Source organism: Akebia trifoliata, chromosome 1, assembly GCF_017979445.1.
Source record: "Akebia trifoliata isolate Shusen 1 chromosome 1, ASM1797944v1, whole genome shotgun sequence".
NCBI lineage: Eukaryota > Viridiplantae > Streptophyta > Magnoliopsida > Ranunculales > Lardizabalaceae > Akebia > Akebia trifoliata.
In genome coordinates this window covers 16,673,094-16,682,233 of record NC_141375.1, presented here as the reverse complement: position 1 = coordinate 16,682,233, position 9,140 = coordinate 16,673,094, and positions in this window count along the sequence as shown.

Sequence of the window (9,140 nt, the reverse complement as noted above, 5' to 3'; positions counted from 1 at the left end):
AAATTATGTCTCCATCAAAACTTTACATTTTTGGCCTGAGGTGACCCCTAAACTTGATGTCGTTGTCACTTTTGACGATAATTCGACTTCCTGATCTTCAAAAATGACATATAAATAGTCCATATTCAATAATTTTTCGTTACGAACCCAATGCTATAATCGAATCTTACTAATTCTTTCTCTAACAAAAAGTTACTATTTTAGCCTGATCCGACCTGGTAATCGAGGATTTTACAATTTTTATATTCGGACTCACACTTGAGCGTGCTTACAGGCTAAACTATGTTTTTCGATCATTTTGAATCTAATGAGGAGGTCAGATTCCATTAAAAATGATTAGAAACATCCTAAAATTTTACCCCTAAGTCCCATTTTCAAAATTTTCTTAAAATTTCACTATTTTTCCTCGAGATACGAATTAAAAATTCTGGGTGTTACATTTAATGTTTCTACTTGGTCAATTAAATTTGTATAAAAAAAATATTATAGTGAGTATTGCTGATGGTATAATATGAGTTTTAAAATGTTTAGTTGCTCATCCCTAGCTATATATATCAGTTAATAGTATTTTTTCTTTAAAACTTTGCATATGTTAAAATGATTCAGTATATTTATTCGTTCATGTTACGAGAGGTTATTGACTAAAATTGTTTGCTTCCCTACTAAGTAACCATTGTTACTTAGCCTTTCCTTCTTCATTTTTTTTAATTTCAGATCCGGAGCTTGGAAAGATAGGTGTAGAGTACGAGTGATGATTATCTAGCAGATCAGATAGATGACCATAGTCCTTTTCATGGTAAGCACTGGACTATACCTAGTGACGTCAAGTTGTCTAGGTAATAATATAGATTTTGGTTTTGAGCGTTAGGAATTTTATTTTAGTGAGAAGTTTATGTATAATCCTATATATAAATTTTTTCTTCCGCACTCTGATTTATCATATGTTATTAAATGTATATAGGCTTCTGTTATTGTTTTAGTTTGTATGTATATATGCAGGATATAGTGTTTATTATTTAGCAGGTGCAGGTATTTAGTACCTTGGAATGCTAACATAAACAGAAGAGACCACGTCAAAATTTTGAGGTACCACCTAGTGCCTCGAGATCTGACATAGGGCTTTGTATTAGCGTTTGGCAGGGCTCCACATAGCCCTTGCCTACAAACATTTCATTTTTTGTAATTATACATTTATCATACTCAAACACCATTTTGAAATCTTTCTTACTTAAAAGAGAACCTGAAATCAAGTTTCTTCGAATGTATGGAATGTGAAGCACGTCATTTAGAGTTAGAACCTTACCAGATGTAAAATTCACATTCACTTTTTTATTTTCTGAAAACAACGAATGTGGAAGAATTTCTCATCTCCAATATTGTTGTAAAAGGAAAACATACCTCTTTTAGATCATATGTGTTGGGTGACTCCCGTATCCAATCACCAATCATTGGTTTTTCCTACTAGATTCACTTCTGAAATAACTACTGATAGGTTCTGAGTTTCAGTTACATTGACTTGTTCATGTTTCTGATGGTATTGCTGATTTTTCCTTTTCCGACAGTCTTTGGCTCAGTTTTTAGGTTTATTGCAGAAATAACAATTTCCCTTGATCTTCTTGATATTGGTTTTTGGACCAAGCAAGTTTTTCTTTACAAATTTTTTCTGAAATTCGGGTTTGAACTTTTTTGTGAATTTGGAAGGTTCTTATTCCACTACATTCACTTTAGAAATCATAGAATTTGTTTCATTCTTCTTCTCATTCTTTCGATTATCCTTTTCAATTCTAAGTCTTATCACTATATCCTCAAGTCCCATTTCTTTTATTTTATGTTTCAAATTATTTTTGAAGTTTTTCCAAGATGGTGGTAATTTTTTAATCATCGATCCAACTTGCAATCCTTCACTTATACTTATGCCTTCAACATGAATCTCATGAATAAGGATTTGGAGCTCTTCGGTTTGTGATACAACTGACTTAGAGTCTACCATCTTAAAATCTAGAAAATACCCAACAACAAATTTATTTTTTGTTGGCATCTTCTAGAGTATATTTCTTTTTAAGAAATTCCCACAATGTCTTGATAGATTTAATAGAGGAATACACCTTATAAAGAACAATACTTAATACATTTAGGATATAATTTTGACACATGAAATTGGAATGTTCCCATTTTCGATATTCAGTTATTTTGATTTGGTCCTCCTCATCATCATCCAAAAAAATTGGTTCTTGAGTGATGATATGAGCCAAATGTAATGTTGTTAAAAAGAACAACATTTTTTGCTGCTAAAATTTAAAATTCTTTCCATCGAATTTATCGGGTTTTTCACTTTACATGGAACTAGAGATTGTCTCCATAGAAATCAAGAATTAATTGAGAGAATTTTCATTTTAGATTGTTATCTACTGAGTATTGAATTCTTATGGACAGAAAGAGAAGGAGATTGAACAAATCCTGATTTTCAAATTGAATGTAATAGAAAAAAAATTATCTAAATAAAATGGTTGATGCATACATAAAGTATTGTCCTAAAACGAAATTCACCTCTGCTATGGTACCACAGTCTGCAGGCGTTTATTCTCCTAGATACAACAACCCATGTTTCCAATAGGGTACTCTAAATTAGGTACGTAAATTTGAACTCGACGATGTTGTGTGTTCTCACAACGAAGTGTACTTGATCAGAGATCAAGTCTTTAAATCGACTAAACACACTGGTTCCAAACTTCTTCGAAAGTGTTGGTTCAGAACAATGTGTTCAAAACAACATATCTAGAATTTTTAAATAAAATTGGGCCTTGATAATTAAAGCAAAAATGGGCCTTTGCGCGCACCTACATGAGGTATAAATCCGAGATTTTGTACCCCCTCTGTGCGCACAAGCATTAAGGTTTTTAGACCGGTGGATCCAAATTTCAATTAGAACCTTGAATTTTTCTCTTGGGCCCTTGTGTGCACACGTGAGCCCGCACACTACTTCTATCCACTTTAAAGCTATTAGAAATACAACTATTTTATAATTACAAATCAATTTAACTCCTAGTCGATGTGGGACTAAAATTACTCAAGGCAAAACAAAACTATCAACTAAACTTAAAGCAATAAAGTAAAAAGCATAAATCATAAAGCAAATATGGGATTGAATTATCCTATGGTTAAAAGATTGATTTACCATATGGTTAAAACCTATTAAATATTAAAGGGTTCAACCCTCTAAATTCCAACAAGTACATACACCGCGCTTAAAAACACCAGGCGGTGAGAAAATAATGAATAACAATGTAACAAAAAAAATAGAAAGAGTATATAACAAAACAGGATAAAGAAATGTGGCACAACCTTCACTTAACGATTTGACTACCATAATCGGTGTTAAACATGTCATAACGATGGGCATGAATATGAGCTGATGGCCTTGTGTTTCTTAACGCTGCTTCAATATCTTCACATCTAATTGGACCAACCTTTGTCAAATTTGCAATCCATAGAAATCACATATATTTGAAGTAACATGATGAGTTGGATATTTTCTGTTTTTGAGGCTAAATCAAAATAAAAACTCACAAAAAAATGATCTTTTTTATTTGAGATGGATAAAAATAACAAGAACAAATTCACTTGCAAAAAACAACACCACCTACCTATTTCTTGGCCGCATGGTTTTAAATCTTGACCGTCAAGTTGGCTCACTCGAGTCATCTCGGTATCATCCATGAACATGATGGATTGACAAGACATCTCACATGTGCAAAATCTTGCAAGACAGACAAGATGACTCAGACGACATTTTTTAAATCTTGGCCGAAACAATAAAACTCGTCCAAGTCAACCGAAACTTTGTGTATTTTAATTAAAATAATTATTTTAAAAAATATTAAACATTTGTTATCTAAATAAAATACAATTTAACAATTAAACGTCTTCTAATCTGCTTTATTTAATATATAAAAATTTATAATTATTTTTATATAAATATATATAGGGTCAGGTTCGACAACTAACACGCTTGTCTTAGGTGGCTTAAAAGTTTTGGATTGGGCTGATTTTTTTGTGAGGATAATCTCTATGGTGAGAAGATCATCTCCACAAAAAATCAGCTCAATCTGAGGCTTGCAAACCCATAAAAATGGTTTAGAAATTGTGGACCGTCAATTTTTTATCGAAAATTTGTAAACCACTTTTGATGGACTTATAAATTTCAGATTGGGATGATTTTTTGTGAGGATGATCTTCTAACCATATAAATTATCCTCACAAAAAATCAGCTTAATCCAAAACTTTTAAACCACACAGGACAAACATGTTGGCTCCCTAACGTTGGTTGCCAAATGCCACCCATATATATATATGGGGGCGTTCAAGGGACATATGTAAAAACAATGATTTTTCAAAATATGGGTTAGAGATTTTGGATTGAGCTGATTTTTTGCGAGGATGGTCACTATGATGAGAATATCATCCTCACAAAAAATCAGCTCAATCTGAAATGTCTAAATCCATCAAAAGTGATTTACAAATTATTGATAAAACTTAGCAAATAAACCATAGATATTGAGAACCACTAAAGGTTTGATAAAATTATTCTCATTTCTTATTTTTCCTAAAACAGAGACATTCTGTAGATTTCTCAATCTATGAAAGTAAACATTAAGGTAAATTTCATACCTTCCTCAGGAACCACCTCTTGCTTGCCTTCCAGAATTGACATTAATATTCTCAGGGGTTGCATGGCAGCCTCTTTGTAGACTAATCGAATATCCGAACTTGAATAGCCTTATGTTCTACAAGCAAGTTATATGGAAGCTTATCTTCACTAGGCACAGATGGCAAGACTTCCTCAAACATACCTAGTTGAACTGATTTTGGTCTGATCCAGGTTACCCGTTTGAACAACCCTATTTCCATTAGACAGAGTTGGACAACTAGTCCGATTTAATTTTTAAACACAATGAATGTCATATCAAAAAAATGATTGAGTGCAATAAATAGGCCGACCACACCCTGTAATGAACTTTCACACAACACAAGATAGATATTGTGGAGAATATTTTTCACTAGGTACCAAGGGGTGACAGGGATTCGAGTTAGGCACAAAGATCTGAGTCAACTTGTCCAAGGGTAAGATCGGTGACTCGGTCACAAACCAACTATGGGTTCGAGTTTCGGTTGGTCAGGGAAATATTGAGTCAAGGATACATAATAAAACCATTCAATTAGCCCAAATTCTTAAAAAATAGGGATTAGATCAAAAGTGACTAAAATTTTGGTGAGAAAAAGTCTCAAGAAAGAAGGAATGCATGAGGATAGAATATTGATTAGATACGTTTCAAAATCTCCTTCTAAATTAAATAAGGGTAAAATCGATAACAGGATTTAAAGGAATCCTAAAGTTTCATCTCTATAAATAAATGAACAGAGATACTAAAAAGTATGAGTTTTCCCTCCTCTGAATTTTATACTATTTTTTGTACTAAACTTCTTACTTGATCATCGAAGAGGTGTTGTTGCAGGCACACCCGAAAAAACGAAAAAAAAAAATCACGAGGCATCGTCATAGATCTCAAGGTAGTGCAAATTTTTTGCATCTACAAATATCTTGTCGATTCCTATCAATTTTTAGTTTGATAACGTAGACACGTATTCAGTTCAGTTGTATATTTGTTCACGTGGATGTTGGGGCTGGATTTAAAATCTGAGGTTGTTATTAGATGACGTGGTCGTGTCTAAATTGAGGACGTGGTCGTGTCTAAATTGTTGCCTTCTTTGTCGGATGTATGTATTATTTATTGGGCGATTGGGCAGGAATAACTGTGCAGGATTCCTTTCCTTTTGTAATTTTGTCTCTCCACCTTCCCCCTGTGATTTTTAGAAGTCATACGTCTCTACGTTTTGTATCACAGCTTATATTATATTATGATCTGTTTCCTCCTTACATATTCTTTGGTGTCGGGTACCTTTACAAGTAATGTTTCTAAACATCTTGTTTTATTATATTCTTATTTGTAGATATTTTCAAATTGAGATTCCCTATAATAGACCTCAATCAAATCTATTTTTTTCTATACTTAAAAAATCATAATTGAATTACCTCCAACTTGAAATCAATCCAAACTCATTTTTTATATTATTTTTAAGGTTTAATTTCAATTCATGATAGATTTGTACGTGAACCTCTCCTTGTTCATCTTAAATTTGTAGATAATATTAATAATTTATTATCTTAAAAGATAAGAGAGAGAGAGAAAGAGAGAGAGAGAGAGAGAGAGAGAGATAGGAAATTTTAATGTGCAATATCTCACGAAGATGTTAACATTATCGATCACATTCACTTTTCAATAACATTCTTGTTTATTTTATTTTTTATTGAAAAAAGACAAAGTTAAGTTGGTCTTTAACATAAATAAATGCATATATTATGTCTATAAAATATATTTATTATATTAGAAATAATTATTCATTTACTATAATAATAATAATAATAAAATAATATTTAAATTCAAAGACTAAAATATCCTGACCATTTATTATGTAAAAGACGAGCATTTATTATGTAAAGACCAACATACCTTTGTTTTTTTTTCATGAAAGACAAAATGGGTAGGAGTATCATTGGAAAATGAATGTGGTGGATAATGTTATTATTTCAAGAGAGTTCAATGAATCAAGGGCACTTGATTGAGTACAGTCGAGTGATTCTTTCATGAGGGAAAAATAATGAAAATTGTGAGAAAAGCATAACGAATCCTAATAGAAGATTTCTTAATATCTTTAGAATTCTAATGAAAGTTATATCTGCATATTAAAATAGTAAGTGAGATTATTAGAATGACTCTAATGAAACACAAAATCATTAGGGATAAAGATGGAAGGTTTCCCATTTCACTAAAGGTAATAGAGATAAGTGAAGATCATAGATTTTTGTGAAAGAGGTTGCCAAATAAAGGATTTTGTAAGTTTATAAATAAAAGATTCATCCTACAAATTGACTTGTTCTCTAATTCAACTTTTTGAATTTTACTAATTTGATCGTTGGAGAGTCTTAGTGTAGAAAACCCTAAGATTTAAATTTTTTTTACAAGAATCTAAAGAGAGTTCTTCATCGAGATACGAGTCCAAAGGTGAGGTAATATTTTTATTTTTTATTTTTTTGCCTATAACTTAAAAGTTGGATTATGATATTTCAATCAATTGAGCTATAAATCTAACACCTTTCATTTTAACTATAAGATCAAACCAAATAGAATCCAATGGAAGCCTTCTATTGTATGAATGTAAAAACAACCATACCATAATTGATCCAGCTAAGCATGATCACAGGTGAACTATTTCTTTTTGTATTTTTTCAAAGAAAGGGATGATAATTCTAATGATTTCGAGTGATCGTGTCATAATGTAATAATGACATGTGGTCAACAAAACTGTGGACGAGAAATTGCAACATGCATCTTCTTTTTGGATTTTCTCTCAAAAATTAAATTAGAATAAAACCAACTAAGCACTTCGACATGTTGACATGTTCCCAAAATATCTACAATCCTATTTTATGTAGTGTCCAACTATCCTTACATAAGAATTTCACCCTCACTAAGAGTCGTTGGACTCAATTTTTTGGCATCCAAAATGATGATACAATGCTTCAGGGTTGTAGCGGACAAATTCTATGAACTTTAAAAAAAAATATATATATATTTTTCAAAGTTAAATTTTTATATTAAATTTGGGAGTTTGTGAAAATTCAATAATTGTTCATTTTCAAAATCCTGAATCAAATTCAAAGGAAATCTTTTTTTTTTTTTTTTTTACATTTTGGATATGAGTTTTTCCATGAAATCTATAGGGCTGTGATGCTGGATTATCAATGTGGTAATCCATTTGAGCAAAACAACCCTCAACAAGGCTTAACATCTTTACTAAATTATCAAGGAAAATGTTTCTCTTTTATATATATATAGATATAAAATTAGAAAAGTTACAAGTTTGCCAATGGTGATTGATCACAAGGGAACAGGCATGGGCTATCAAACACGGTCCAAGTGGGTCCAAGCTGACCCTTATTGTCACAAGGAAGCATAGTTGTAAATGTTTTTGATTTGTTAGAATTTTTTTTTTTTTTTTTTACTTCTTTGTGCTTAATATTTTGTCCCATGGAAACATGTAAATGTGACCAATTAAACAACCAACGAAACTACTTGTTCTAAATAATATCTTGTTGCATTGAAACATATAATTATTAACTAATCTGTCAACATCAAACCTGGTAAAATGAAATGGTTGAATAATAAAAACTTAGATTATTCAAGAATATACAACAAATGTTGGGCCTGTGATTTCACATTGAATTATTGGTAGAGGATCCATAATCAGAAAAGCTTTTGTGATTGTTCTAAAAGATATTGTTTAGGTGTTCCATTATGGTTGTTGCCATCATTCAGCTTTCTCCAAGATGAGCCACTTTTGTATTTTAAGAGTCAATTTGAAAAAATTATATATAAAATTGTTAATGCTGAATTAAGTTGTTGAACTTAAGAGAAAGTTGATGTTGATATTACTGAAGCAACTTGTTGAATTGAATATACGGTTTGATAACATGTTGTCCAATTGTGCTGTCAAGATGTTGAACTATTTGATAACATAAATTTAAAATTTGCTGGATGAAATTAAAAAAAATATTATTTATTTGATATAAATAATAATATGTTAACAAAAAGTATAAGCATAAGATTTAATATTAAAAAATAAAATTCAAATTTTTTTTTTATTGGTACTAATATACTTAATGTCTATCAAATAAACACTAAATAATTAAATAAAATTTTACATTATCATGTATATATAACATTATAAATCTGCTAAATAATCTCAACTCATACAATATTTATATTAACAATCCATTCTTGATTTTATCTAAGAAAATTTATTACTCTTTTACCATTTTACCTTATAATAACTTTTACCATTTATAATTCCGAAACATTCAAACAACTTCAAAATAACAATACAATTATATAAATACAAATTTAAAAGGTATCTATTAAGTTGTGATATTGTATATATTTCTCTTAATTTCTCATAGACATAAAAGAGGCAGATATCCCAAATATTATTCCTCTCTACAATAATTTTATCATTATTGAAAA